We start from the raw sequence: 8,662 nt of genomic DNA, 5'->3' as shown, positions 1-8,662 counted from the left end.
TCTCCCTCTGCTTCTCTCTGTCTCTCTCTGTCAAATAAATAAATCTTTAAAAAAAATTAAAAAAAACACCCAATAATCACCTGCTGAATGAGTGAATAAAAGCGAATGTCCCATTTTCCACATGTAGAGGCTAGAGGTCAGGAGCCAATTTGCTCTATTTTTCTTTGCATCTAATGCAATGCTAAGTATATAAGAAATACCACTAAAGATTATTGGATTAAATAAATATTATAATTCTGTTTGTGTGTGAGTGAATGAATCTGTTTGCATAAGAGAGTATATGGGAGAGAGAGAAACAAAGGCAGATAAAGACAGGAAGTTACTTGTTCACCCTTGGAGAAATCAATACAACATCCAAAGAGAACCTTCTCCTAGATGAAGATTAATGTTAGCATACTATGAATAGACTTTGTGTTTTCTTTTCTAAGCTATTTAGATGAAAAAGCTAATATTTCACTTACAAAAATTAAGATGTGTATTTAACTTTTGAATATCGGTAGCTTTTAGATCTATTTCTTATTTCTTTGTCTCTTTTGCATTTGCATATTTCAGAATGACATGTCCCATAAACTTAGAGTTTTGGTCTTGCTTTTATCACCTGAAAATTAAACTTTAATGTAACTGAGCACTGTGTTCAAATATTTGTATTATTTTCTATGTGAATAACAGACATTTCTGCAGAAGAAAGCTGTCCTCTGACAAACCAGGGAAAGGAACAAAGGAGGATAAAGAGACAGAACATGTCACAGATGATCCTTCAAGGCTACATCATCTCTGTAGGTTTGAAGAGGGGAGTCGAGGGGCCTCAACACTGCATTGAGGTCCACTCCTCTGCAAGTCAGACACATGAGCCCTTCTGCCAGGGTCCCTTTGTACCACCTGTCAAAGACACTCTCTTTGTCAGCAATAGGAGGCTTCTGGAAGGAAAGCTGGAGCTTTCCTTCTTCACTTCCCTTTTCTCAGTCAATACCAAACACGAGAATGGAAAAACTCAGACTATCCCCTGCAGATCTGGCCCCGACCACAGAACTCCCAGAACCACTTGGTTACCCAGATAATAACAGTGTCCTGTGATACAGCTGAGAGGGAGAGGCTGACAGCCTCTGCCAATGTGACAAGTGGCAAGAATTTTCCTTGTGAGTTCCTGGCCGGTTTTGGCATATCAATAAACTTATACCTTTAGGCTGCGTGTACAGATGCTCAAGTGTTTTTGTTGAATGAATGAAAACATTCACAAGATGGGATTTTGTGTAAGCAAAGATATGTATATAAATAATCTATGGCCAGGATTTGGTAGGAAAAGGAGATAATTAACCAGTGAGTATCCACTGTTCAGCGAGCATGGCTGGGTGGAAAATGAGAGCATGTGGTCTCTCTGCTAAAGCGTGAACAAGAAAACACAAGTAGTTTCTATTTTGGCATAAACTTCATATGACTTTCTAGTTGGTTAGTCAAATGCGCTGCATTTCTTTTCTTAACATTTTCTTGAACACACTGTATTTTTCACATTTAATAGTGTCAAGACTTTTCACAGTAGGGTTTACATTCGATTTTGCCACACAATAGACAATTCCTAAGGCAGCCTATAATTCCAATCCATTAGGCTAATGGATTGCAGCTGCTGTGAGCAGTGGGCATGTCATCTTTTGATAATGAAGTCTAGTAAAATATAAAAATAAATATAAATATAAAAATAAATAAACTGAAGGAAAGACTGAATCTGGCTAACATGGTTATTTTCTTTTTTGCCTTATTAAAGGCTAAGAAGTAGGCAGAGTTAATAGAACTTGTATGAATACAAACGACCAATTGAATGATAAAATGTTGGAAAAAATTATGTTAGATTTTTGTTTGGGAAGTCTTTGTTAATTGATATACTTTATTTCCTTTCTTTTAATTTCTATTTTTAAAACATTATTATTACATGCCTTTGCTTATTTATCACACCATTTATCAGTATAGATTTTTTTTTCAAGTGTGTATTAATTGACCACATTCTCAAGGCTTTTTGGGTATAAGAAACTGCTCATGGGGGACGCTGACATGCCATAAAAATAAAACATCACCGAAGGGAGTTGATATCTTTAATTTCTCTGAATTGTGGGAAAGCAAATATGTTCTCTTAAATCAATTTCATGGAGTTAAAAAAGGGAATTTCATGTTCTCATAACACACCTGGCTTCTCTGCTCAGAACACTGAAATTCTATCCTTTGGGAAGAGTCTAGAGAGGAGATATGAGACACAAAATCCACCTGAGCTAGTCTAATAATGGACTATTTTACTAATAATTAATAATTTTTGCTTTGCTCATGTCACCTGTATTAGAACCTGGATTCTTTGAAAGAAATAGTTCCTTATCCTGTATCCATAAAAACGGTGCTGCTAAAATATATTACTTATCCCTCATATCTGGAAGTGTGTTCATAGTTAATAAAGAGGAAATATCCTTTTTATGTTTATTCTGAAAAGCGCCCCTCTTAAAGTGCTTTTCTTCATGTTCAGTCACTGTCAATACATACTTGGTTCATGAAAAAGTAGTTTGTAAAAGAAAGGTAAGGAAAGAAGGAAAAGGAAGGAAAGAAAAAAAGGATGGGGGGGAGGGAAGGGGAGAAGAGCAGAGAGGATGGGAGTAGGGAGGGGAGGAGAGGAGAAATTGCTCTCTAAAGGAAAGAGCATGTTGAAAAAAAAAAGAAAAAAAAAAAACAGAAGAAAGAAAGAGCATGTGAAAGTGGTGATTTTGACCCAAGACTTGTTTGCATCCACAGGATAACTCATTCTGAAGCAGAGAGGGAAAATGGGAGAAAGTTCAGTGAATAAAACCTTAGAAATAAAGTCCTCATTTAAAGGAGGAATGGGATGTCTTTGTTACAAGGTGTCTGTGAGTGAGTCTTTCTCTACAGTGAACATGTTTAGGTGTTGAGACATTATGGGTCTCATATCCTTTCCGCCCACCAGCTTAAGAATGTATATTGATGAGAAGTTTGTTTCAAACCAGGTTCGTGAAGGAAAAACTTTGGGTGTGTGCTATAAAGGGTGTCAGAAATGCCTCATCGTCACCACCACAGATGGGCAATGCTGAGGGAGATGTGTGAACACCAGAAAAGGGCTTCTATGACATTCATACACTGCTCAGTACCACTGGACCATCTTCCCTCCTTAGGCAGTGACAGTATGGCCAGCACATTTGTGAAGGCTCTCACTAGTTTCAGGAAGGGGAACAAACACAGCTTTGGGGTACAGCAGAACTAAGCTAGCAGCAGAAGGGATGTCCAGTAACACTGGTGGTGGGAACTCAGGTGAGCCAGCTTGGCCAGTCATCTGGTGGACAGTGCAGGTGGCCCACATAGAGGCCTTTTTTTCTGCAGCAACTCTAGGCTGCCATCTCTCTTCTATTTCTTACACAGAGGCCAAATATGAGCTTGTCCTTGTTGTGCAGTTTCTAAGGAGGGGAGACAGGCATGAAAACCCTTATCCATAGTGCTACCTGGGTCTGCTCCTTGTGTTAATACTGGAGAAGAAAGACGCTGAGCAGAAAAGACCCACAGAATACCTTCAACTTCTTCTAAGAGCAAATGACCAGAAGGCAATGGTGAAAACGAGGGACACACGAGAGGAGAAGATTTAAGGCGGGAGTATGGCTTAATGTATGCCTGGTCCTTCTCGTTCTAAATTGCATATGAAGTCATCCCAAGCAGGAAACAGTAAGTCTGGGGGATAAGGGGTACACCTTTTCACCCAACTGCATAGTGTGACCACCTTGCAACTTCTGACCAGGCCTCTGTTAGAATCACAGCACATTTCTTGGAGCTCTTTAGGGAATTTAAAATAATGTACATCAGAAACATGGTGCTTTCTCCCAAGGAGTCAGTCTAGAGGCATGAAGGCTGTCACAACAGATAAAATTGCTAAAAGATGGACTAAGATTTTCATGCTTTTATCTAAATGTTTTGACAATGTAGAGGCATTTGTTGCCAATCATTCACCCTTCTTTCAAATTTTTCTCAATATTGTAAATAAAGGATAATTCTCATTCATTGGGCTTCTGGGAGAAGCTGATTCCCATATTAAAATTAAAAAATTGGTGACTGTGTCTGTAGGTAGCAGGTAACTTTTTCTAAAATCTTTTGATTTTAATATAGTTAATAATCTTAACTTTCTACATAATCCCTAAAAATAACTTAAGCATTTCAATGAAAGTTGGATTTTTTAATACCAGACTTTATCCAATTATCTTTTGCTATGAATCTAAGTAGCACAAATGCAAAATTGCAATACTAGTTAGCACTGACACTGATAAAATTACAAATCTTTGATAAATTGACTTGCAGTTTTTAATAATGAATCTCAAGGATATGTTTAATAAAATTATAATAAAACTCTTTGAATATTATATCTAATTATAAGGAGTCATTTAGTGGACTTAATATGAAATGAATTTATTAAAAATATTTCTTTTTATTATATTCAAGATTAAAGTGATCAAATAATAAAGTCACTTTTATATACAGAGTAACTTGATTTCTAATCTTTTAATTATGTTGTCATAAATTCCTTTTAATTAAAATAGGGTCCAATAGAGCAAGATTTCATCTATATTTCAAATATGCTCGACATATGACATAGAACACTCTGAATCTTTTAAATATACTCTTCTTGAGTTAATCAACAAATTATTAAGAGGCTAATGGTTTTTCAGAAACAATAAAACTAAATTAAAAATTACTTTTCCAAACAACATGCATTTATTTATTTTTTAAACATTTTATTTATTTATTTGTCAGAGAGAAGGAGAGAGAACACAAGCAGGGGGAGCAGCAGGCTCCAGGCTGAGCTGGGAGCCCAAGGTGGGACTCAGTCCCAGGACCCTGGGATCATGACCTGAGCCGCAGGTAGACAATTAACCAACTGAGCCACTCAGGTGTCCCTAACTAGTATAAATTTATACTATGAACTGAAGCATCCATGAAACTACACAGCTTAAAAACCATGTCAAAATATTATATAGTTGATTGACACTAGAGTCATTTAACAATTTAAAATACTCTCTTTAAAAAGGATTCTAAAATCATCTCTTCTGAGAGATACCAATCAGAAAAAGAAGATAGTCACCTATGAATAAAACTTGTTCAGAAATTACTTTACAAACACTCAGCATTCTCTTAAGTCCCCTAATCTTTAAAATAGAAAATGTGGACTCCATTTTGTGTTATGTCACAGGAGACAAGAGCTATAAAAATGGATAAAATGAATCATAGATTGAATTGATCTTCTCTAATAAGCCAGAACAAGCCCTTTGTGTGAACACAAAACATATAAATCTAAATTTAAATATACACCATTGTAGGGGCCCCTGGGTGGCATAATCAGTTAAGCATCCAGCTCTTGGTTTTGGCTCAAATCATGATCTCAGGGTCGTGAGATTGCCCTGCATTGGGCACGAGGGGTCTGCCAGTTTCTCTCTCTCTCTCCCTCTGCCCCTCCCTGTGTTCTTTCTGTCTCTCTCTCTCTCTCAAATGAATCTTTAAAATAATAAATAAATAAATAAATAAATACATGCATAAATACCATTCCAAGAATGTATTGTCACCTGATTTTCAGTGAGTCTGGCATACATTTCAGTCACTTTCTCCACCTTTGTGAGCTAGTCTTCCCTCTTTTTTTTTTTTTTTTTTTTCTAAACATGTTTTCTCTAAGGTCAGGTATCTAGGTATTTCTTCATAGTGTAAAACTGGTAAATTTAACTTTAAACTCTATTTCTATATTATCTTAGGTTCATCAAAATCTACCCAAGTTACAATAGGCTGCCTTGAAAGGATGCCTGTAAGTTGCAGGCTATAATATTCAACAGGGGCATGATCCCCCCACTCCTAATACCCTGGATGAAAGATCATAGGTCTATATGATGTATATCTACATGAGTTCTTATGTATTTGAAAACAGATGTCTGAGGAAAGAGCTTCAAGTTTAAACTGGGCATATATTTCTAAGAAACTGCAATTCCATTTGTTGGTAGTCCAAACATGTATTGTTCTATGCTAATTGGGAGACAAACAAAGGTAAGACTTTCAATGTAAAATATTTTTGTGTATACACAAAATTTTCATTTAAGCATTGTATCCTGAGAGAAATTATGTACAGTTAGGGACATCTGATTTGGAAATAAACACTTTTAAAATTAAAAGGTACTTTTTTTTTACTTCACAGACTGTGTCTATAACAATTTATGTGAGGCTCTTAAAACAATCCAGTCTTCTCCAAACACACTCATCCATTATTTTGAGGAAGGACAGCACCTTCTAGTGGAATCTATAAATAAATGTGTGTCTCAGGCTTGTAGCTGAGATAATGTTACATTTCAAAAGGTCTTTGTCCCCAAATGCCCTGCCAATAGATACACACTGCCATTAAAAGTTATCATGCTTCCCCACCTCCTTTCATAACTTACTGGGCAGACTTGGCACGAAGGTGACAATTTAAGCTAGAAATCCATCAAAACAAAGAATAGCTAAAGGGCATCTCTAAGGCTGATGTAAAAAAAATGGAGCACGTGCCAATGAGAATGAAATGTATGCTATATAGATGCTTGTTCAGAAAATAGGTACATCTGTGTTTACTGAACTGAACACATCTTACTGTGCAACCATTTATTTGTCAGATATAGTGCAAGGTGCTTTGGATCCATAGGGGAAGACATTGTCCTTGCCTCAAGGACTAAATAGCAATAGCTAATGCTGCTGTGCTCTCCATGACTAGGCACTCTTCCAAAAGTTTTCATATATGAACTAAAATTAATTAATCTTCACAACAATATTATGCATTTTTATAGATGGGGAAAACAGGTACAGAAAACTCATTTTTATTTTATTTGGCCACACAATGTTACATTAGTTTCAGGTTACAACATAGTGATTCAACTTTTCTATACATCATGCTATGCTCACTACAAGTGTAGCTCCATCTGTCACCATGCAACTCTCTACAATATCATTGGCTATATTCCCTATGCTGTGGCTTCTATTCTGGTGACTTATTCATTCCATAACTGGAAGACTGCATCTCCTGCTTCCCTTCACTTATTTTGCCCGTCCCCCTCTCAATTTCAACCCAAGACAGTCTGGAGTCTCCACTTTTCCTACTCCTGCATCCTCCTTCTTTTGAAACACACATGTTTCAAAACATATTGCAGTCCCAATATGGCGACACAATGTTACCAATACACAACAGAAGACTTCTGTCTGTGCTGCAGACAAGATGAATATGGAGGGGTACACACCCAGGAGGGGTTCCCTCAGACGGTAATGCTTGAGCACAGCCTTGAAGGAGCCGGAAGAGTTTATTCACCGGGTGGGCCAGGAAAGAACAGTCATCTCAGAAAACAGAATATCTGCAGTGATGTTGAACATTTTGCAAATCACAGCACTCCCTACAGTAACTGAACTTGACATTTCATCTGTTTTAGAAAAAGTAATAAGCAGGATGTGTTTTTCTTTCGTATTGTTGCTGTTTATTCCAGATTGAGCTGAATGATGAGGTATTCCAAAATATGAGAGTGACAATTGATTTGTCTCTCATGAACTTTTACAATGAGGAATCTTCCAAAATCAAAGAACAAAATTAAAACTAAGAAAAAAAACTTCCGGGGGCAGAGTCAAGATGGCGGAGAAGTAGCAGGCTGAGACTACATCAGGTAGCAGGAGATCAACTACATAGCTTATCTAAAGATTGTGAACACCTACAAATCCAATGGGAGATCGAAGAGAAGAAGAACAGCAATTCTAGAAACAGAAAATCAACCACTTTCTGAAAAGTAGGACTGGCGGAGAAGTGAATCCAAAGTGACGGGAAGATAGTCCACGGGGGGAGGTGCTGGCTCCCGGCAAGGGGCAGAGCAATGGAGCACAAAATCAGGACTTTTCAAAGTCTGTTCCACCAAGGGACATCGTTCCAGAGGCTAAACCGGGGTAAAGCACACGTGGGGTCAGCATGGCCCCAGGTCCCGCAGGGTCACAGAGGATCGGGGGTGTCTGAGTGTCGCAGAGCTTGCAGGTATTGGAACAGGGAAGCCAGCCACAGAAACAGAGCAAAGGAGTGAGCTCTCAGCTCAGGGTTACCTTGACCCAGTCGCAGGCTGGGTGAGCTGGGAGGGCGGCTGGAGGCCAGGGAGACGGGAGTGATTGGGTGTTATTATCTGAGGGCTCACTGAGGAGTGGGGCCCCGAGCTCTCAGCTCCTCTGGGCCGGAAACTGGGAGGCTGCCATTTTCATTCCCATCCTCTGGAACTCTACGGAAAGCATTCAGGGAACAAAAGCTCCTGAAAGCAAACCCTAGCAGATTACACAGCCCAACCCCTGGTAAAGGTGGTGCAATTCCGCCTGAAGCAAAGACACTTGCGAATCACTGGAACAGACCCCTCCCCCAGAAGATCAACAAGAAATCCAGCCAGGAACATGTTCACCTACCAAGGAGTGCAGGTTCAATACCAAGGAATTCCAGAGGGGAGAAAGCAAAGCACGGAACTCATAGCTTTCTTGACTCTTTAGTCTTGCAGTTAACTTAATTTTTTTTTCAATTTTTTTTCTTTTTCTTCTTCTGCTGAATTTTTTTTAACTTTTACCCTATTCTTTTTTAACATTTTTTAACTAGTTTATCTAATATATATAT

Source organism: Lontra canadensis, unplaced genomic scaffold (assembly GCF_010015895.1).
Source record: "Lontra canadensis isolate GAN:19392208 unplaced genomic scaffold, GSC_riverotter_1.0 scaffold29, whole genome shotgun sequence".
Lineage (NCBI taxonomy): Eukaryota > Metazoa > Chordata > Mammalia > Carnivora > Mustelidae > Lontra > Lontra canadensis.
The sequence above is the reverse complement of the archived record's forward strand: the minus strand, read 5'-3'. Positions refer to the sequence as shown.